The following is a 24160-nucleotide window of genomic DNA, read 5'->3' as shown; positions in this document are numbered from 1 at the left end:
GAACTTCGGAACTTTGGATCCAATCCCCTCGGAGTTCATTACTAAACAATAGTAGAGTAGATCTTTTAAAAAATGTTCAATCTTCAACTGTTGCACATAGAAACAAACTCACATAGAGCAACTTTTTTGTTACAAGCGCAATAACACAACTACGGTGACTTTGCACATGAGTTGCAGAACTGTCGGAATCGTAGAACTTTGGCAAGTCCAGTAAATGGCTCTCAATACACTCCCTGTAGGTTCATAGTTGGAGTCCCTCAAGGTTCTTTTGTCTTCATACTCCTCCAAAAAGTCCTAAAGGATCTAACGTCTATCTTACAAAAATCCATCTGCAGCTGTGCACAAATCTTGTGCTTCCAAAAAAAACCATCCACCCACCCCATCAGCCAGTGCTAGGCTCTGCAATGTTTGTGCTGCAGCATCACCAGAGCCTGTCTTCCTAGTGAGCGGTGTATGGCTGTAGGCAGTCAGGGGGGTGTGTGTGTTTGCCTGTCTGTGTGCATGTGACGTCAGTCCTGACCGACAGTAGATTGTTCAACTGAGCTGAGCGCGTGCTACTTGGAGCACATGGAAGCTGCTGGGCAAACCTTCTCATCTGGGGACTTATTATTTCAGCGCACCCGGGTTTACTTTCCTCCCATGGATTATACGATGCCGTACACCCCCCCCCTCCGGAACGAAGGGCACCCCGACGTGTAAGTATCGATCTTCTATGGTTATTTCTTCATTAGACAAAATCACTGACTTTCCAAGTAGTGATGGTACTAGGAACAGCAGAAAACCTTTCGTCCCTTTTGCGTAAGCGATCAACGTTGCGTTTTGACGCAAAAGTCAAAAACGCGGTCGCTCTTGTTACCGTAAAAATCCGCTTTTTCAGTTATTTACCAAGATGCTGAGGCTTGTGTACCCACACCACCCCCCCCTCCAAGTCGTGGCCTAGTTTACGTTTGTTATTTTTATATGGACTTGAGTTTATTTTTAACCCTTGCAGAGGACGTGCCTCTTTCAACACCCCCACCCCGAGGCTGCCATTTTTGTGTGCCTTTCACTATCGACATACCGAGGATTATTGATAATGAAACAAAAAGAAGGTGCATATTTGTTTACAGGGCTAGGGAAAGGGATGCTTTTAGTTGGATATGGAAGGTTTTTCGAGGAGTTCGAGGGTTATTAGGGAATTGAGGCTGCAAACGTTATTGTCAAAGCACATGGCAAAGAAAAATTGTGCTTGTAACGTTTGGTACTTTGTGCTGTATGCTTTATCCACCAGTTTACCTTTGAATGTGGTGCGACTCGTAAAAGGGTTTATCGTATTCTAAACTCTTACATCTGTGTTATACATGACTTATTTTACCAGGGATTGGGATTTGGCCCATTTTCAGGCCTGTAATCGAGTCGTACGACCATTGCGGAGCTGCTAAGGTTTTGAATGCATCATATCTTATAAAATATACTTTATTATAATCCCGATCTGTCAAAACTCCAAAAAAGACCCATTTGTTGTCAGTTGTTCCCCTTCGAAATTCAAAGGCGCCTTTATTACTTGGATAGAGAGTGGGCACAGATGAGGTGGCATGGCTGGCATCGAATCAGTTCTTTTTTCAGGGGGGGGTGGCATTCTGTCTGAAAAGTGCAAGGCCTGGCTGCATCTATTTTCGGCCTTGGGAAGCACATGGCTGGCCTAGAGAGCAGGAAAGAAAAGGATTGTGCATTCGTAGGAATCCTCGTCTCGCAGGAGGCAAGCTGGCATCGGGTCAAACCTAAGAATTTGCTTTGATAAAAACAGAAAATCTGTGGGAATGACGACCAATCTGCAGCAGTAGCAGTCAAAGGACTACAAGTCCCCTGTGTGTTGGCAGGCATCTTGGAATTTGTAGTTCCTTGGCCAGTGTAGGCCGCAGGCTGCCAGGGCTGCAGGATTCTGGCATTTGGCCCATGGTTAGCACCTCGTGGCTTTGGCATGCTCTCTTTGGCAGCCATTTTCTCTTGACCGGTCTATTTACGGATACGGTTATTATAGCGTTTTTTGGAAAAAGCTGTACAATACAAGAAAGCCAGCAGTGGCATGCTGGGAAGCGTAGTTCCTTGGATGTCAGTCGCAAGCAATTTTGCCAGTTTACTTACTTTTAAAGCCTCGTGCTTTTGGCAGGGACCCATGGAGCGGCCATATTCAGTTCTGTCGTCCAGAACTTAGCTACATCTCTGCACCTTACTTAGCCAGCCTGTAACATCACGAGAGGAACTAAAAGTTTCAGCATAGCCTTTTTTAGGTTTTGGTTGCACCTCCTCAAGGCTGCATCAGTTGTGTGAACAAGTTAAGGGTGCAAAGTTGACTCCGGGGCTTGACCCAACCAGAAGGACACAATACGAATGAAGGCCGTGCACCACATATACTGACGTTTACGTTTTCTCTGTATATAACATAGCTAGCACATAGTGGTTTGTGAGGAACTAAAAGTTCCAGCATAGCCTTTTCAGGTTTTGGTTGCACCACCTCAACTCCTCCTCGGCTGTGTGAACAAGTTAGGGGCGCAAAGTTGAATCGGGGCTCACATGGTCTGGAATCTGTAGGACACCATAAAATGTAGGCCGCACACCACGTATACATTTAAGATTTCTCTATACATATTCTAGCCAGCCTGTATCAGTGTGCGGAGAACTAGAAGTTACAGCATAGCCTTTTTTAGGTTTCGGTTGCACCGCCTCAAGGCTGCATCAGTTGTGTGAACAAGTTAGGGGTGCAAAGTTGACTCCGGGGCTTGATCCAACCCCAGAAGGACACAATACGAACGATGGCTGCGCACCACATATACTGACGTTTATGTTTTCTCTGTACATAACATGGCCAGCACATAGTGGCTTGTGAGGAACTAAAAGTTCCAGCATAGTCTTTTCAGGTTTTGGTTGCACCGCCTCAACTCTACCTCGGCTGTGTGAACAAGTTAGGGGCGCAAAGTTGACTCCAGGGCTCGCCCTGTCTAAAATATGTAGGGCACCACACAATGTGGGCCTCATACCACGTTTACATTGAAGGTTTCTCTATACTTAATCTAGCCAGCCTGTATCGGCTTGCTAAGAACTAGAAGTTCCAGTATAGCCTTTTTAGGTTTTGGTTGTACCTCCGCAAGTCTGCCTCGGCTGTGTTTAGGGGCGCAAAGTGGACTCCAGGGCTCGCCCCATCCACAATCTATAGGACACAATACAAACGTAGGCCGCGCACCACGTATGCTGACATTTACATTTTCTCTGTACATAACATAGCCAGCACATAATAGCGTGTGAGGAACTAAAAGTTCCAGCATATTCTTTTCAGGTTTTGGTGGCACCACTTGAAGGTGGCCTTGGATGTGTGAACAAACTAAGGGGTGCAAAGCTGACTCTGGGGCACACCAGATATGAAAATGTTTATGGCAGTACAAACATAGGCCGCACACCACATTACTGATGTTTAAGGTTGATACCTTTACTGCAAAAAACAAATTCCACCTTGGCTATTAATAACAAGCTTTGCAGAGTAGGCCCGAGGGTACAGAGTGGTGTATACACTCCATTAGAGATTCCGCACCTTACTACAGGTAAGTTACTTAGTTTACCTTTACCAAAAAGTTGTCTATGCAGATAAGGGGCACCTGTAGACACAAACAAGCTGTGCAGTTCTGACTAAAGTTGAATAAAGCCCTTGCTATAGGTGTAGGCCATTGGAAGCCTGACTGGAATACTCACAGGTTGTTGCTAAGTGAGGCCTAGTTGCTACTGCTCACCTCCTCCATCACAGTAGTGAGCTCTCAAACACTGAGCTTTCAAACACTGAGCTTAGAGCTACTGCTTGAGAAGGGAGAGAGAGAGCATGCGAGGGGGTCTGATTCAGAACGATGGAGGTGAGCAGTAACATCTAGGCCTCACTTAGCAACAGCCTAGCAATGTCCTGGGAATATTCCAGTCAGGCTTTGGGAGGTATGTAAATGTCCTGTACCTATAGCAAGGGCGTTATACAACTTTATCAAGAGTACCCTGAGACAAGAGGTCCTCCACTGGATCCATCTGAAGGAGAGGCTGGGTAGGGAATTGAGATTTGGCAGCATGACGCAATTGGATGTGATTGAAGAACATCCAACCTGGCAAACGAAACGACAGAGAGCTGAGAGAAGGCTAGGAATGTGCCCGCAGGCATAATGTCATGGAGAGTTTTTATACCATATTTGTGCCCAAACCCGGGAATCAGGAACAAACCGAAAGTGAGCTAAGCTAGGGTTACCCCAAACAGGTTAAGCAGGGGACCAACACGGATCACATAAAAATCGACGTCTAGCAGCCGTCCAAACCTTTAAAGTTGCCCTGGTTGGGCCTTGCACAGTGTCATATGCCCTAGCTCCTCTATAGACTAAGTAATGGAGGTCCAACGTTATTCAACTTTATAGTCAGAGCTGCACAGTTTGTTTTTATTTACAAACATTACTTACCTGCATAGGTAGCTTTTTGGTAAACGTGAACCAACCCTTTAGTAACATTGGTAAAAAAGCTCCATTTTGCCAACTAGGCCCAAGTGTACAGAGTGGCGTGTACACTCCGCTAGAGACTCCCCACCTTACTACAGGTAAGTTAGTTCACCTTTGCCAAAAAGCTGCCTATGCAGATAAGGGGCACCTGTAGATACAAACAAACTGTGCAGCTCTAACTAAAGTTGAATAAAGCCCTTGCTATAGGTGTAGGCCTTTGGAAGCCTGACTCCCAGGACGTTGCCAAGTGAGGCCTAGTTGCTACTCCTTCATCACAGGAGTCAAACACTGAGCTTAGAGCTACTGCGTCAGGGGAGAGAGAGAGCACACGAGGGGGTCGGAATCAGAGAAAAGGTGGAGGTGAACAGTAACATCTAGGTCTCACTTAGCAACATCCTAGCAATGTCCTGGGAATATTCCAGTCAGGCTTTGGGAGGTATAAATGGCCTGCACCTATAGCAAGGGCGTTATTCAACATTATCAAGATTACCCTGAGACAAGAGGTCCTCCACTGGGTCCATCTGAAAGAGAGGCTGGGTAGGGAATTGAGATCTGGCAGCGTGACGCAGCATGACGCAACACTCTGCTAGAGACTCCCCATCTTACCACAGGTAAGTTAGTTCACCTTTGCCAAAAAGCTGCCTATGTAGATGAGGGGCACCTGTAGATACAAACTGTGCAGCTGTGACTAAAGTTGAATAAAGCCCTTGCTATAGGTGTAGGCCTTTGGAAGCCTGACTGGAATACTCCCAGGACGTTACTAAGTGAGGCCTAGTTGCTACTTCTTCATCACAGCAGTGAGCTCTCAAACACTGAGCTTAGAGCTACTGTATCAGGGGAGAGAGAGAGCACACGAGGGGGTCGGAATCAGAAAAGGTGGAGGTGAACAGTAACATCTAGGTCTCACTTAGCAACATCCTAGCAATGTCCTGGGAATATTCCAGTCAGGCTTTGGGAGGTATGTAAATGGCCTGCACCTATAGCAAGGGCGTTATTCAACTTTAGTCAGAGCTGCAAAGTTTGTTTTTATTTGCAAGCAATATTTACCTGCATAGGTAGCTTTTTGGTAAACATGATCTAACCCTTTAATAACATTAGTTAAAAAAAAGCTCCATTTTGCCAACTAGGCCCAAGTGTACAGACTGGCGTGTACACTCCGCTAGAGACTCCTCACCTTACCACAGGTGATGAGTATGGCGGCCCGGTGAGGTGTACACACTACCCGGACTAATAAAGTTTATTAACCACTTGCCCTCCTGAGGATTTACCCCCCTTCCTGACCAGGCCATTTTTTGCGTTACGGTTCCACGTTACTTTAACTGACAATTGCATGGTCATGCAGCGCTGCACCCAAATTAAATGTACGTCCTTTTTTTTCCCCACAATTCCCTTACTATAGGTGCAGGCCATTTATATACCTCCCAAAGCCTGACTGGAATACTTATAGGATGTTGCTAGGATGTTGCCAGGAGGAGCTTTTTCTTAGCCTCCCTTAGCAACATCCTAGCAACGTCCTAGAAGTATTCCAGTCAGGCTTTGGAAGGTATGTAAATGGCCTGCACCTATAGCAAGAATAGGCCCATTGCGGCATTTGCTGAGAAATGATCAGTCCTGGCATACTGGGGCTTATTGGGTGGCCTGCATTTTATCATTCTATAACTTTGCCAATAATTAGCATCTTGGACCCTTGTGGCAGGCATGTTGTTGTCCATTGTACTTAATGATAAAGCTTTGAACCTTTTTTTTTTTTTTAAGGTGAACTCCAGCTTTACCTTCAGTCTTGCAGAGTTGTATTGACTCTCCTGTACTGGAATTGCTTACTCTGATTTCACTGCACACTGTGAGCTTCTCACTACACTGTGCATTAGAAACTGCAGCGAGCTTCATTCCCTGGCTGGAGGTCGCTTGGCATCATCTACCACTTTCCTACCCAGCCTGACTGCCCCTGGCCTACCCTTTTCATTCATCGGATTTACGTTTTTTATGAAAAATGGAGGCTCAGCATCACACGTGGACACAGGGGCGGACTGACCATTTGGAAACTCGGGCACTGCCCGAGGACCCGGAGTCAGTAGGGGGCCCCATGAGATGCCCCTGGTACCTTTTTCATAGGCTTTTTTGAATTTGTGCAAAGACACAGGGGCCCCATGATCCCCTATTGCCCGGGGGCCCCATGAGTTGTCAGTCCGCCCGTGTGGACATCACCTAGAGCGGTCTTTATACAAATACAGACGGCCTAGGAACGCCCACTCCTCCAGACTGTCATTCACCTATCAAAGCTTTTATTTGTATAACTCACTGCTTGCAGCAGAGCTGAGGGCTCTTGGGAGGAGTACTGAGGCAGAGTGCTGTGATGTGTTCAGGAAGCTATGTACAGCATCATGCCAGCCCCTCCCACCAGTCATGATCTGCCTGCATTGTATAGAGAAATATAGAGACCCAGTGATGATGTCACTGGATCTAAAATAAAGTGTATAATGGAAATGAAACGGTCTTGTGTAAAAAAAACATTCGCATGTTGGTGAGGCGGGAAAGGAGGAACCAGGGATAGCAAAGCAAAGGCAGATTAGGCTACTTTCACACTGAAGAGTTTTTCAAGCATTTTTGCGTTAAAAAAGCACCTGAAAAGCTACAAAAAAATGCTTCCCTATGTATGTGAATGTATATCTATGTCTGTTTGCACACTGAGGTGTTGCACTTGCAGGGCGGTGTAAAAACTCCCGCTTGCAGCATCTTTGGGACATGTTTGGGGAGTTAAAAAAAAAAAAAAAAACCCCCAGAAATGCCTCTTCCCATTGAAATCAATGGAAACCGCTTGAAAAGAGCCTTAGAAACGCCTCTGAGAAGAGTTTTTGATGCAGTTTTTAAGTCATGTGTCCTTTAAAAAACGCCCAGGAAGCGCGGTAAAAGCGCCTATACGTTTTTGCGGTGGATCAGAGTGAAAGTAGCCTTAACGGGTCTCATTCACACCACAACATCCGTTCATATATGCGTGTTGCGTTTTTTGTAATGAGTTGGAATGCAGTAGTGTGCATTTTGCATGTGTTTCATTGGTTCCTGTATTTTTTTTTTCCTTGTTTGCCTTGCATTTCATTTATTTCAGGTACTTATATAGCCCCGTCAATTTACGCAGCGCTTTACATATATATTACATTCACATCAGTCCCTAACCCTCAAGGGGCGTACAATCTAAGGTCCCTAACTCACATTCATACATACACATACTAGGGACAATTTAGACAGGATCCAATTATCCTACCTGCATGTCTTTGGAGTGTGCGAGGAAACCGGAGTACCCGGAGGAAACCCACTCAGGCACAGGGAGAACATGTAAACTTTATGCACATTTGCGTGCATTTGAAGGCGTTGTGTTGCACTGCCCTGAAAAAAGTAGTGCCATACTTTTTTTTTTTTCAGCGCTGGGTAAATGCAACGCACTGATCTGAACTGCATTCATAAGGAACCATTATTTTCATGGTTGCTCACAAACGCACCCCAGTGTATCTGGTGCAGATATACCCTCAATGTCACCGTAAAGTTTGTCATGTGACAGGGTATCTTTCTTCTGGGATTGTCAGCCGACTGCTGTATGGTCCGTGCCACACTGGCGATCCAGACGTTGAATAGGACGATATCGCCAAAAAGTGCAGAAAATATTATTCACTTATTACAGCAACCCTCACTGGATGGATGACTACTCCGGCGTTGATGGAAAAGCTGTGCAATGTCACCGGCCAAAAGCTTGGAGACGGGTAGTATTTTTCCCCTCTGTAAAGCAATCTTGTTGTCACCCGTATCAGGATCTCTAGTGTGCTAAGCCTCTAAGGCAGTGGTTCTCACCCTTCCTAATGCCGCGACCCTTTAATACAGTTCCTCATGTTGTGGTGACCCCCAACCATAAAATTATTTATCCAGTAATTATAATTCATGAGTGTCGTTTTACCTCCAATACTGCTGCTTTCTACACAGTAGTTGCTTTCTACACAGTAGCTGCTTTCTACACAGTAGCTGCTCATTACACATCGGAAATATGTGTTTTCCCCGATGGTCTTAGGCGACCCCTGTGAAAGGGTCATTCGACCCCCAAAGGGGTCGCCACCCACAGGTTGAGAACCACTGCTCTAAGGCCTGGTGGGGTTTCCACCTGTCCGGGATCCGACCGGCCTGCCTAGTACAGGACTTGTTGCCGAAGTTATGACCAGGAAAGTAACAGTGCATGCTCTCCTTCTCCATTCCTCCGCTGAGATGGAAAAGAAACTCCTGGTACTCCTAGGGGTGAAGGAGAATGTGACTACCTCCATGCGATGGCACTGGTGCTTTGGCCCAGCGCTGTCACGTGGGAGGCCCTCACCCCTGTGCAACCCCAGGTTCATACCTAAGTGTTTCCTGCTGCGTTTTGCATAAACGCAGTATAGTCCATTTAACATGATTTCCTATGGGACAGGTTCACACCTCTGCGTTTTCACCCGGTGCAGTTTTTGGAAAGGGTCAGGGACTTTTTTTGAACGCAAAACGTTGCGTTTTTGGTTCTATAGACTTCAATGGGAATGCTGCAGAAAAGCATGTATTGCGGTTTTTATGTTTTTTTACCACGTTTTTGATGCATTTTGTGTTTTAAATCTGCCTAGAAACAAGAAAAATAAATAAAAAGGGGAAAAAAAGCAAAACGCGTCAAAAACGCAACGCAAAACACAGTGCAGAAATGCCTCAAGCGCATCCTGCATAGGTGTGAACCTAGGGTAAGCTCCATCTGAAGTGACTTGGAGCTTACACATGGTGAACGGAGTGGTGAGACGGGGAAGGGAAGGTAAGTATGTGCATGTATAAAATAAAAAAAAAAGTGACCTTGCAGCTTTGAGACTATTAGCCCTCATGCACACGAGATGTATTGCTAACACCAGGGGCGGACTGACCATTTGGAAAGTCGGGCACTGCCCGAGGGCCCGGGGTCAGTAGGGGGCCCCATGAGATGCCCCTGGTACCTTTTTCATAGGCTTTTTTTAGTTTGGGCAAGGACACGGGTCCCATGATCCCCTATTGCCCCGGGGGCCCCATGAGTTGTCAGTCCGCCCCTGGCTAACGCTGGCAACGTTAGCTGTGTCAAGTCACGTTAAAAACATGAGTTTTTTAGCTTTTTTTTGTGATTTTGCTTTAGCATTTAGCATTGTTTTCCTGCATTTTCCCGCCTTTTTTTTTTTACCAAAAAAACTAAATATTTTTTTTTTACTTTTCATGCCATGTGACTTTGCCTGGGTAATCTTCCTGTAATGTCGGATTCAAATCGCATCAATATAGATGAGGATCTGACTTGGAAGCGACTTATTAAAGTCTATGGGCACAAGTCGGACAGAAGTCCCCTTGAAGTAGTACAGGAACCTTTTCTAAAGTCTGAGCGACTTCAGTGGTGCTAATTAAGACAGCTGTCATTGACTAACATGGGAATTCACATGTCATGCGACTTGGGGTCTCACAAGTCAGATTCCAAGTCGTGGCAGTGTGAACTGAGCCAAAAGGGAAAAAAAAAAAATAATAATATAATAAGACATATTGTAAGTGAATGTTATTAAAAATGACCTTTCCTTTGTGATCTGCATTGCTGACATTTTCTGTAAAATGCAATATGACAACCTGGAGGTATTCTGTATACAGATGGTAAACGCCCCCAGAAATGTAATTTCTTGCTTGTGTGCTTGGCTTATTGATTTTCCCAGAAGTTTGCACTAAGATACAGGTCAGATTTTGGGCATCCCCTGCAACAAAAAACTCATTTTTGGTGAGATACTCCCAAAGGCAAAGGGATGCAGACCCTGCCACTTTCCTCATTAGAACCCTGCAAGTGCACCAGCTGATTAATAATGATAAATTCACCCCCACTTACACTCATTTTGCACATGGACACAGACAAACAGCGCTTTCTTCAGAATAACAAAAGGTAGGAATCTGCAAAGTTGGTTAAATTCCCTGCAATCTACATTTTTTTTTCTCACCAAAAGTGGAGTTACTCTTTAAGTTGTATTTTAATGTGTGTTACTTAAGGAATACCTTATCACAATATGCATTTACATTGCATTCCCATTCCTTTCTACATAGCACCCCAGCCCCCATATACAGAATAAACAAACATATCTGCAATACACCCCACCAAATACACAGATGTGAACACACCGTGTTGTCTGAATGCAGTGCAGATGCGTTTTCCTTGTGATTGGCTTGGGTAAGGATCCATTCACAGTGAACAGGCTTCCTTAACCACTTCAAGTCCAGACACTTTTACCCCCTTCCTGTCCAGGCCAATTTTCAGCTTTCAGTGCTATCACATTTTGAATGACAATTGCGTAGTCATGCAACACTGTACCCATATGAATTTTTTTGTATTTTTTTGAGACAGATAAAACTTTATTTTGGTGATATTTATTCACCATTGGGATTTTTATTTTTATTTTTTTTTTTGCTATATAAATGAAAAAGTCCCAAAAATTTTTAAAAAAGTGTTTTTCTTATAAAATTTTGCAAATAAATAATCTTCATAAATCTTGGCCAAAATGTATTCGGTTATCTTTTTCGCAAAAAACCCCCAAAAAAACCCAAATTAATTTATAACCAAAAATTATAATTTTTCAAAATGTTTTTTACATTTTTATTTTATTTTTTAATATTTTTGTTTTTTTAACATACTGTCACCCTAGCAGTACAGTGTCACCATAGTGACACTGTACTACTTGTGGGGGGGATGAAGATTTTTTTTTTTTTTTTTTTAACACTGATTGCTTTTACACCTATAAAGGCACTCCTTCTCTCTGGCTGCATTCTTGCAGCCATTGAGAAATACTGTGAGAGCTGTGATTGGTCACAGCTTGCCACATGGTATATGGTGAATAGCCTTGTACCATGTGACCTCTGTGATCACTCACAGATTTCACTAGTAGTAAGCAATGATGACATCTTGCTTACTTTTATTCATGTGATCACTGATTGGCCAATCAGTGATCACATGATTGGGACCTCACACAGAGGTCCCGTACAGCTCCCAGGGAGCGTGCACAGCCTGAAAATGCGGGCGTCGTTTATGAACAGAAACCTGTCCTTGCACTGCTCCCGTCTGGCCATTTTCTGTACAGACGGGAAGTGGTTAAAGAGTAACTCCGCTTTTGTTGAGAAAAAAAACAATCTCTTCTGGGTGATCTATGTACATTGCGGGGATTTTAACAAACGTAGCAGATGCCTACCTTATTGCTCTGAAGTGTGTTCTGTTTATGTTTCACCATGTCCTTTAGATACTGATTCTGAATGGGAGAAAATCTGCAAGGTCTGTATCCCTTTTTAACTATTTAACCTTTGGGGAGTATCTCACCAAAACTGAAATTCCTATTGCAGGGAATACCTCATGGGCGGACTGACAACTCATGGGGCCCCCGGGCAATAGGGGATCATGGGACCCCTGTGTCCTTGCCCAAACTCAAAAAAGCCTATGAAAAAGGTACCAGGGGCATCTCATGGGGCCCCCTACTGACCCCGGGCCCTCGGCCAGTGCCCGAGTTTTCAAATGGTCAGTCCGTCCCTGGGATACCTAAAATCTGACTTGTATGCAGACTTCACTGCCAATCAAACTAATGGGAAATTAAATTTCTGGGGGCATTCTGTACGCACCTCCAGGTCGCCATATTAAATTTACAGAAATTGATACCTTAACTGTTTCCCGACCGCCCTATAGCAGAACTACTGCTGCAGGGCTGCGCAAAATCACGTATATTTTGGTTATATTTATTTTTATTGCATAATAAACGATATCATGCTATGGAGGTTCTTTCTCTTTATGGATCGTGTGGGAGCTGCTCTTATTGATTAGAGCCATTTAAAGGGGAATATCGAGCTGGTCTTGGTCTGGAAGGCATATGCTGTTTCTTCTGTTTTGAAATTGTCTGGAGGATATGATTTGATCTAGGAGGATCCAGGAGTGATCCCAAAAGGCGTGTAGGCCCTTTTAGGGTCACGGTAAGGAGGTGAGGAGCCAATCTAGCTGTGTGTGGAATCCTCACCAGAGGCTACAACGCACAAGAATCACCTGCATGTTTTCTACATATTTTTGTGGACACTGGTGTCACGTATTGGCAGATTGGATTTATATATTTCTGAAGGAGATTTTTATATATATATATATATATATATATATATATATATATACACATTTTTTATTCACAATTTTGTATATTATTGGATCAATTATATTTTAGGGGTTTATATATTTATTTATATATTCGTTATTTGATTTGGGTGTTTGGACATGGAGCACTGGTTTGTCACTTTTTGCGCAGGATTTCTCTCCCAGTGCTGGGATCACAGGTGTGTTTTCACTATATATCAATACATTGTATTGTGGTTATTCACTTGTGTTATTTATCCATTATTGGAACACTTTTAGTTGGTTGTTATTTCCACTATTTGTCACATTATTATTCCCTATCGGGGATTCTAGTCACTGTTTTGTTAGAGAGCGCTACACCTATTTTATGAATTGTTGCTTTTTCCACTTTTAGGTAATAAGGTGCAGGTGTTAGCAGCCTTTATAGTTCTTTTAGGTTCTGAGCACAGGAGGTCCTCTATATATACGTGATATGCGCCCTACCCGCACCGCCATTGGCGGCTTCAGCTGTCGATCACTGGGTCCTGACCGGTGATTCCCTGCAGCACCTGGCGATCGCTGAGTATCACTGTCGGGGGAGAGGTTTGTATGTAAACAATACAGATCTCTCCGGTCAGCTCCAGCATGCTGCTTTGTATTGCTCTGCATAGTAGACCAATACAAAGCAGCATGCTTACACAGTATAGCACACAGTTAACCCTTTGATCGCCCCTCATGTTAACTCCTTCTTGCCCAGTGCCATTAGTACAGTGTCAGTGCTTTTTATTAGCACTGATCACTGTATTGGTGTCACTGGGGATGTCAGTGACAGTCAGTTCCCACCCAGTGTCAGAATGCCTGCTGCAGTCCCGCAGTCCTGCTAAAAGTCGCTGATCGCCGCCATTACTAGTATAAATAAATAAATATTCCAGTATTAATACCGCCATTTATAAACGCTATAACTTTCATGTAAACCAATTGATTTACATGTATTGGGATTTTTTTCTAGCAAAAGACATTTATTAATTCAGGTACTTATATAGCGCTGTCAATTTACATATATATTGTACATTCACATCAGTCCCTAACCCTCAAGGGGTGTACAATCTAAGGTCCCTAAGGATACATTCATACATACACATACTAGGGACAATTTAGACAGGATCCAATTAACCTACCAGCATGTCTTTGGAGTGTGGGAGGAAGCTGGAGTACCCAGAGGAAACCCATGCAACCACAGGGAGAACATGCAAACTCCAAGCAGGTGGTGCCATGGCTGGAATTTGAACCAACACCTCTAGTGTTGCCATGTGAAAGTGCTAACCATTTAGTCACTGTGCTGCCCCAGCAGTGGAATGTAGCAAAATACATTTTGGTCTAACTTTACGATGAAATTTGATTTTTAAATTTTTTACTGGATATACTGTTTTAAAAAAAAAAAATCTTTTTTGTTTATAGCGCAAGGAATAAAAGACGCAGAGGTAATCAAATACCACCAAAAGAAAGCTCCATTTGTGGGAAAAAAAGACATACATTTAATTTGGATGCAGCGCTGCATGACTGCGCAATTGTCAGTTAAAGTAACACAGTGCTGTATCGCAAAAGATGGCCTGCTCAGGAAGGGGGTAAATCCTCTGGAGGGCAAGTGGTTAAATTACAAAATGGTTTGTGTAGCAATTGTATGTGAGATATATATATATATTTTATTTGCTATATTTGTTTACATGACAGTGGAGTATCCTTTTAAGGTAATGTGCATCAATGTATGAAAAAAAATGGGTTAACCAATACATGCAAATTTGTATAATAGGCAACAGAAACAGCTTGCTTTTCACTTCACTGAACCCCTGTGCCACTCTGATTTCATTATATTGTCCCCCCCCCCCCCCCCAAAAAAAAAGAAGTGCTTCTGTTTGGGGCACATAAGTACATGTTCCCCTGCCAAGTACTCTCCTATGTGGTGACTCTAGAAGTCGCTGTTGGTGTAGAGCTAGGCACACCCCGCAGGACAGAATGTATGCCTATGTGCCCAAAACCTAAAAGTACAGGGTGTTCCCCAGAGCACCAGTGGCAGCAGTATAGGGCAGTACTAGGCAGTGTCCATAATAACCCAGGCCGGGACAAGGGGTGGGCAGGAGGGGCAGCTGCCCTGGGATAGCGGAACGAACAAGGGGGCAGAGAATAGATAAAAGGACAGTAAACCCATTCTACGACATGCATTAAAAGTAGGAGAGGGGTGCAGTTTTGTATGCTTGCCCTGGGTGCTAAATGAACTTGTCCCAGTATTGATAATAATGATCACACTTCATGCATCAGAGAGGTTTACTTTGAGTTTGTTTTGCCTACTTCTATCCATGAAACCTACACAGACCACTATTCAAGAACAGTGGAAAATGGAGGTTGGCTAAACCATTGGCTGGTACAACGTTACTTGGAACCAAGACTGCCATACTTTCCTCAAGGGTCTACTGAGAAATTGGCAGCTCTAAAAGCTGAACTACAAGCACACAGCTGAATGGACAAGCAACATTGTCTTACCTGCCAAAGGACTTGTAGCTCAGTCCTACCAGTCAGGTGATCCAGACACCTCTGCCATACATCACAGCCAGGTCCTAGACCTTTTTGCAGGCATGTGACTGGACAGTGAAGATCAGTTAGCACATATTTTGGACCTGTGATGGCCATAGGAGGGAAACTGGAGGAGGATGTGGAATTTAGGGGGGAAACGGCTTATGGCTCACCTTTTTTGGGAGGCTGGCCTGACAAGGGGATATGATTGAGCATGAACAAGCAATGATTCATATGGAGATCTCAGCAATAAGACCTCTAGGATTGTTAATTTGGACTCGGCTCTGTAATGGTCAGATATATCACACATCATAAAGCCATCCATAAGGACCTTCTAGACATAATGTGAAATGGCTATGATTAAGGCGTATTGCCGAAACGCGTAAGACATTTTTATCTGTACACTCTACTCGCCGAAATAAAGTTAATCATATGGAAGGACGGGTTACCGGCTCTTCAGTCTTTACTTTCAAGCTGCACTCATGTTGCACTTGGAGCAAGTAGCACAGTCAGTCCACCTCCATGAGTAATATATCTGGGTGTAGTATCTCTCCTCTCATGATAATTTAAAATCCCTCTAACAAGGCACTTTGACAGTATGGTTTCCCGGGGGTGGTTCCTCCTGATTGGCATCCCAGGGTTCCACCATCAGTACCTGGATCTGAACCTGCAACCTCTGCGGTGTCTGGCAGTTTCTCTTCTTGCTGAGCCACCTGACATGCTGGGAAGCTCCTTGCCTGATTTCTTAGACAACTTTGCCTTGTATCTTGTTTCTGGTGAACCTTGAACTCTTTGCTCCTCCCATGCACTTTCCATTTAAGCCATGTCTTTGTACTTCCTATTTGCCAGATGATTCTTTTTCTACCCAGCCAATATCCTGCTCTTGTTACTTCTGCTGCTGTCCATATATTCACTACTACTTGTTGCCGACCTTTGGCTTGTTCATCGACTACACTTCAACTTCATCCAAACCTGCAACCACTTGTTACCAACCTTTGGGTTGCTTACAGACTACGCTTCTGCTTGATCCCTACCTACTGTATCTGCTACTGGACCCCGACTTGCTCACCTCCTTGTGGGGCGATCCTGGGGACTGCAACCTGGTACTAAAAAACAGCATAAGCCATCTCCACCATCAGGAGCTCTGCTGAATACCAGTTAGTGCAAAGTGAAACAAAAAAGAAAGCGCACCAACCTTGCGCATTACCTCAGTAAACCATAATTTTATTAAATTCAGAATGATACTCACAAACAATGAAGTAAATCAAGCATGTAAGTCCTCAAAGGAACTTTAGAAATGTGAAGCTCTGATGAAGAAGGGATGCCCTTCGAAACGCGTCATGCGTACTCTGAGTGTCTACCCCTATGATGTGACTCGCACAGGCTTCATATTTTTAAAGTTCCTTTGAGGACTTACATGCTTGATTTACTTTGTTGTTTGTGAGTATCATTCTGAATTTAATAAAATTACGGTTTACTGAGGTAATGCGCAAGGTTGGTGCGCTTTCTTTTTTGTTTCACTTTGCAGTACTGGTCGAGCTTCCCCAGCCTTGTTTAGAGCTGCACAACCCTATAGGCATTGGTGGTCGAATTTTTCAAGTGCTGGTTCCATCCATCCACCCTTATTCTGGGTCATAGAGCCAGGGTGGATTTGATTTAAATCAAACTGATTTAAATCACGATTTAAATCACTAGTCAGTAAGACTTGATTTAAATCCTAGTTTTCTACATAAAGACTAATTCTTGCTGGTATAACTTTAATATACAAGTAGATGAAGATTTTTAGAATAACAACTTTTCATATTAGTTTTTTTTATCCCCAGTTTAATAGGTTAATCACTCATATTTGGACAACTTTTCTGTTGTACTTAGGAAGGAGAAAAATAATCATTCCCTTAATAATAACAATTTAAATAGATTTATTCAACTGAAACAATAACATTCCAGCAGATGTGATTTGCTTAAACATCCATGTTTAACTAATTTGGCTAAACAAAATATATATATTTTAAGAAACTTAGACTGTCAGCCCCTTCCTCCTCACACTTAGTTTCACTTTCTTCTTGTGCAGATCTATTCCACTCCAAACAATCAGAAAAATATTGTTTCTATTCTATTCACTGAACTTCTTGAAACTTAGCAGTGAAGGGGTTGATTCTGTATTCATAGGTTTGTAGAAGTTAGGATGAAGGTCTTTTTCTTAACTCTGTTCATGTTGTAACATTTTTGCTGTGAAGAAGAGGCATGTGATCTCCGCTGAGTCAAATTCAGTTTTGAGAACTGCAAAAGTAAACCAATCATCTGTGATAATATCTTGTAGGCAGAGAAACTGCCCAATAATCTTACAGAAACCTCTGGAAGAGCATGACATTGTGAATGGATTCATGGAATTTATTTACCAAAAAAATTAAACATATACAGCCTTATTCTACATAATTAAAAAACGAATCTTTATTTCATGATGGAATAACCTTTTGTATGGTAATATATTTTTCTCAAAAAGCATTTTATTTAAAAAAATCCGATTTAAATAAAAAAAAATCCGATTTTTTTTTTTTTTTTTTTTTTTTTTTTTTTTTTTATTTTTTTATTTTTTAAAAAAAAAAAAATCATTGATTTTTATCCACCCTGCATAGAGCACAGGAGAGGTCGTTTCTGAATACTAGTTAGTGCTTAGACCTCAAACCTCAGGTGAGCCATCGTCATCTACTTCTTGTATACCTATCCTGCTGGTTGGTGGAAGCCTCTACTGGTCTCTGAGCCTGACACCTGACCATGACACCCCAAATTAAGCTTTGTGGAAATTTTGGATTTTGATTTTTTTTTTTGTTTTGTTTTGGGCTGATTCAAGTGAGTTTGGCTGGTAGATATTGTAAATGTACTATTCCTTGTATGTTCTTCTGAGGAAGTGGACTGGTTCACGAAACACGTTTTAAAGTACTTTGGCGGACTTCAGTAAAAGATAACAACAAATACAGTGTGTTCATTATTGAAAATTAAAAGGTTTTACACTATGGGAGATCTCTTTTATGTCTTTATCTTAATGGGAGCTGGCTGTACCTCATTCTATCATCTCTGGAGGGGACCTGCTGCTTCTTTCCGTATACCTATGAAGGGAGATCACCAGTGTGAACGGATATAATCCTGATAGGGGAATCTGAAATTGGAAGGTCCATTTGGTATTTCAACAAGCGTTTTGGCCCTTCTGGGTTGCTGCAAGGAGGTGAGGGGACAATTCCGCAGTTTACGGATTATTTCATATTGGTTGCTTATCCACTTTATCACCTGCATGTTTCCAAAGAAGTCTGAAGAGTCAAAATATAACATTTTTTTTTAGGTGTTTACACACCTTTGAATGTTTTTTTTTTTTCTTCTCTCTTTGGACTTATTATATATGGTTATTTCATAGTTTTTTGATTTCACCTCAATTATGCGTATTTGCATTTAATTTTTTTTTGCTCACATAGAATATTGTTGGTTTATCACAGCACTTGTCACTTTGTGACAATTTGTCCCGCATTCTGGGATTCACAGATGTCACTTTTTTCACCATATATTTTGGCTGAATTATAGCCTGTTGATCACGTTTTTCTTGTGAGTATCTTGATCCCATTTATAGGGATTCACTGTATATAATTTTTCTTCACATATTGTTAGTCCCAATTGGACTTTTTTCAGTTTCACTGATTTTCATTATTGCGGTCGTGCGTTTTTAACCTTTAGATCCTCTTAAGGATCATTTCGTGTTATGATCTAATTTCATTCACCAGATATTTGTTATGATTTGTCACTTTACAAGTGTTCTTTAATATTATTATGTTTATATAGTCTTATATAGGTTTATCAAGGGTAGCGCTCCATCAATACATCTATTATTGTCTTCCGTATTATCCATTTGGTATATGGTTGGATGCTAACAGCCCCCTCGTTTTTATGCTATTGTTTATTATTATTATTATTATTATTATTACATCGAGTTTATATAGCGCCAAATGGTTTGCTCAGCGCTGTACAATAGAGGGGGGGACAATACATGAAACAGTACAACAACAACAAACAGCACACGAGGGGTTAGAGGGTCCTACTCTTTCGAGCTTACAATCTAGGAGGGAGGGGGTAGTGGTACAGGAGGAAGTGGCTGTGGGGGGTTGAGTGGTAGGAGGAATGACGGAGGACGGCTGTTAGGTAAGGGTGGGGTAGGCTTCCCTGAAGAGGTGGGTTTTCAGGGAGCGCCTGAAGGTGAGGGAAGGCGACAATCTGATGGATTGGGGTAGTGAGTTCCAGAGGATGGGGAAGGACCTGGAGAAGTCTTGCAGTCGTGCGTGGGAGGAGGAGACCAGGGAGCAAGACAGAAGGAGGTCCTGTGAGGAGCGAAGGGTACGGGTAGGGTGGTACTTAGGAATCAGGTTGGTGAGGTAGGTAGGGGCAGTGTTGTGAACGGCTTTGTAGGTCAGAGTTAGCAGTTTGAATTTGATGCGTTGGGCAATAGCGAGCCAGTGGAGGGAGAGGCAGAGGGGGGTGGCAGAGGTGGAGCAGGTGGTGAGGTGGATGAGTCTGGCCGCTGAGTTCAGGATGGTCTGAAGCGGGGAGAGCCTGCACTGGGGTAGGCAGGTGAGGAGGGAGTTGCAGTAGTCCAGGCGTGAGACAATCAGGGAGTGTACGAGTAGCTTAGTGGTGTCTGGGGTAAGGAAGGAGCGTATCTTGGAGATGTTGCGGAGGTGGAGCCTGCATGTGTTTGTAAGTGATTTGACATAGTAGCGCAAGAGGTTTCTATTATTTTTTGTTTGAACAAATACAGTATATGTCTATAGGTGTTTGGATGACTATACAAGTACAATATCTGAGACTAAATTGGAAGATGTAGAATATTTTTCAGCTATCAATAGTCAGCCGTGCTTGTTGTTGTTGTTATTATTATTATACATGAGTTATATAGGGCCATCAGTTTGTGCAGCGCTTGTTCTTCTGATATTGATTTTATGTTCATAAAGTATATAAATAAAATAATGTTCTAAAATGGAATCCTAACACATACCTAAAAAGTTCCAATAATCTTGTCATGTCTTCAAGACCAATTAGCACACTTGAGAAGTCAACACTCTGCTCTGCCCTCCTGTAGACATGTTTATATTGCACCGACTGTACTGATAATGCAGTATTGGCTGAAATTGGTGCCCCTGGCCCAGTGTGAGTGCTAATCTCACAGGAGGTTGATATGAAGATTCATTTGAATAATTATGAATTTAATACATTTTCATCTTCTAATGAAGACATAACTTGATTAAATAGAGATTTGCTGTGTCTACTTTGGACCTCAGCTGTTAATATTTTGCAGGATTTGTAGATGTCGTCGTACACCGAATAATGCCTAGCCCTGCGTGTTTCTGACATGTTGGGTCTTACTAATAACGGATTTTCTTTTCCTTTTACTGTAGCTGTCAGTAGAATATTTGGTCATAAAATCTCTAACGTATTGCCGGTGTTCTTCTTTTTCCAATGACATCTAGTGACCTCGCTTTCCTGTTTTTCACTTTTCTGACCTCACCCACTTTTTTTTCCACATTTTTGTGGGTTGCCGTGAAGCCATACTTGCCAACATTTCCAATGAATGAGGGACTTTGAAGGATTTGGGAGAAATGGCCAGACGTGTGGGAGCTTGGATTCATGGCTTGTAGCTTCGCACGTTTCATTCCACCACGCCTTTCCCCACCTTAAGGGCTCTGTAACATGGGTGACCGGGGGAGCAGTAAAAACAGGCAACTGAACCATAGTTTTATCACTCACCTGAATCTTAACATTACAGTCTGGTAGGGCTGTACACATGCTGGGACTCCTTCTTCAAGGTAGCGCCAGTGTTAACTCAGGCAACAGAGTTTGACAACCAGCATCTTCTGTCAAACTCTTTCATCGCAATCAAATGGAGCCACATCACAACCAAAAGCCAAAAAAAACAAACAAAAAAAACAGTAGTGCTTCCTGAACACCCATCAGCCACTGCTATATGCCCTCTGAAAAACAATCCACAAAACAATGGATTGCTTTTCAGAGGGTGATGAGCTTATTGCTTGTCTGAAAGAACCCCATCTGCTACCACAGTTTTGCAAACCAGTACCATATATCACCCCCTTACCCTCCATGCAGTCAATACCCTGCTGCAAAGTCCCCCAGCTGCAGGCAGGCTGCAGGAGGTTGGGGGATGGAATGCTGGCTCTATAGGGGGAAGAGGGCTTCTGTTGCACTGTGACATGCTTGCCCCCAGCCCTCATGCAGCCATCAAAACTCTACAGATCTCCCAAGCCTATAGCCACCTGGACTAATATAGTATATATAGCGGCAGTCAGGAGTATGTAACATACAACACTGTGTATAGATAGCAGCAGTCAGGGGTATGTAACATACAACACTGCGTATAGATAGCAGCAGTCAGGGGTATGTAACATACAACACTGGGTATAGATAGCAGCAGTCGGGTATGTAACATACAACACTGTGTATAGATAGCAGCAATCAGGGGTATGTAACATACAAAACTGCGTATAGATAGCAGCAATCAGGGGTATGTAACATACAACACTGTGTATAGATAGCAGCAATCAGGGGTATGTAACATACAACACTGCGTATAGATAGCAGCAGTCAGGGGTATGTAACATACAACACTGTGTATAGATAGCAGCAGTCAGGGGTATGTAACATACAACACTGTGTATAGATAGCAGCAGTCAGGGGTATGTAACATACAACACTGTGTATAGATAGCAGCAATCAGGGGTATGCAACATACAACACTGTGTATAGATAGCAGCAGTCATGGGTATGTAACATACAACACTGTTTATTGATCGCAGCAGTCATGAGTATGTAACATACAACACTGCGTATAGATAGCAGCAATCAGGGGTATGCAACATACAACACTGTGTATAGATAGCAGCAGTCATGGGTATGTAACATACAACACTGTTTATTGATAGCAGCAGTCATGAGTATGTAACATACAACACTGCTTATAGATAGCAGCAATCAGGGGTATGCAACATACAACACTGTCTATAGATAGCAGCAGTCAAGGGTACTGGATGTAACATACATCACTGTGTATAGATAGCAGCAGTCAAGGGTATGCAACATACAACACTGTGTATAGATAGCAGCAGTCAAGGGTATGTAACATACAACACTGTGTATAGATAGCAGCTGTCAGGAGTATGTAACATACAACACTGCTTGTAGATAGCAGCAGTCAGGAGTATGTAACATACAACACTGCTTGTAGATAGCAGCAGTCAGGAGTATGTAACATACAACACTGCTTGTAGATAGCGGCAGTCAGGAGTAAGTAATTAGATAGCAGCTGTCAGGAGTATGTAACATACAACACTGCTTGTAGATAGCGGCAGTCAGGAGTAAGTAATTAGATAGCAGCTGTCAGGAGTATGTAACATACAACACTGCTTGTAGATAGCAGCAGTCAGGAGTATAAGTAGATAGCAGCAGTCAGGAGTATGTAACATACAGCACTGCTTGTAAATAGCAGCAGTCAGGAGTATGTAACATACAACACTGCTTGTAGATAGCAGCAGTCAGGAGTATAAGTAGATAGCAGCTGTCAGGAGTATGTAACATACAACACTGCTTGTAGATAGCAGCTGTCAGGAGTATGTAACATACAACACTGTGTAGAGATAGCAGCTGTCAGGAGTATGTAACATATAACACTGTGTAGAGATAGCAGCTGTCAGGAGTATGTAACATACAACACTGTGTAGAGATAGCAGCTGTAAGGAGTATGTTACATACAACACTGCTTGTAGATAGCAGCAGTCTGGTGTATGTAACATACAACACTGTGTAAGTAGCAACAGACAAGAGTGTGTAACACACAACACTGTGTAGATCGCAGCAGCCAGGAGTATGTAACATACACCACTACTTGCAGATAGCAGCAGTCAGAAGTAAGTAGATAGCAGCTGTCAGGAGTATGCAACATACAACACTGTTTGTAGATAGCAGCAGTCTGGCGTGTTTAACATACAACACTGTAGATAGCAGCAGTCTGGCGTGTTTAACATACAACACTGTGTCTAAGTAGCAACAGTCAAAAGTCTACAACATACAACACTATAGATAGCAGCAGTCAGGAGTATGTAACATACAACACCTTGTAAAGATAGCAGTGGTTAACAGTATGTAACATACAGCTGTGTAAAGTGCAGGGGTTAGGAGTATATACCGGTGTTCTTACAATTCCGGTCAGTGTCAGGAAAAAAAATAACCCAGCCAGACAAGTAGACTTTAAGCAGCCGTCTACACATGTCCTGATCCTGTTGTGCTAAGTTTCCTTTTACAGAAGCAACTAGAAGCTGTACATGACTGCCATGAGCAGAGGCCCTCAGGCAGGACAATTAATTAAAGTGACTGTGTCAAGTTAGACAGAGGATTATAATCATTTTGCAGTGGAAATCACAACATACAGTTCTATCTTCACAATGATTTTCTCTCTCTCAGATACAACCCAGCCAAGCTTTAATCCAGAATAAATCAGAATCCGTAAACTGCTATGAAGAAAACGCTGCAGCTGTGCTAAAATCTGTTTAAGTTTAGCTTGAACTACATTCCTATATGCAGCCAATTTCAGGAATCTATGCATTTGCAGGGAGACCGATGTCACTTGATTCTATGCTGTGCAGCTTCCCTTACCCCTTGGCTACTATGGCATTCTCCTTGGACAAGGGAATGGCAGTTGATGACACTCAACCATGAAGTCCAAGACAGGTCTGACCCCAGGACCAAAGTGAAACTAAATCAGAGTGGGGCATGGAAGAGGCTTTTCTGTCTATAACAGTGATCTCCAAACTGCGGCCCTGGGGCCTGATGCGGCCCTTTGCCTGCTTATATATTTCCCTTGGGTCCTTATTCCCCCACTATCAACAACAGTGGGGCATAGTTCCTGCCACTGACACTGACAACGGGGTCC

The 24160-nt window shown here is 42.9% G+C and overlaps 1 long non-coding RNA gene across 2 annotated transcripts in view; it reads left to right on the top strand.

The window, feature by feature from the left end:
* The first annotated feature begins 537 nt into the window (after positions 1–537).
* The window catches only part of LOC149462024 (uncharacterized), a 389135-nt gene continuing 365512 nt past the window's right edge, over positions 538–24160 (top strand). For both annotated transcript variants that reach the window (XR_016312724.1, XR_016312725.1), the window contains exon 1: positions 538–695. This is a non-coding gene — a long non-coding RNA (uncharacterized LOC149462024). The remainder of the gene's footprint in view (positions 696–24160) is intronic.

Source organism: Staurois parvus, unplaced genomic scaffold, assembly GCF_062004578.1.
Source record: "Staurois parvus isolate SC_StPar_1 unplaced genomic scaffold, SC_StPar_1.0 ptg000187l, whole genome shotgun sequence".
NCBI lineage: Eukaryota > Metazoa > Chordata > Amphibia > Anura > Ranidae > Staurois > Staurois parvus.
This window is presented reverse-complemented; position numbering and strand designations above follow the sequence as displayed.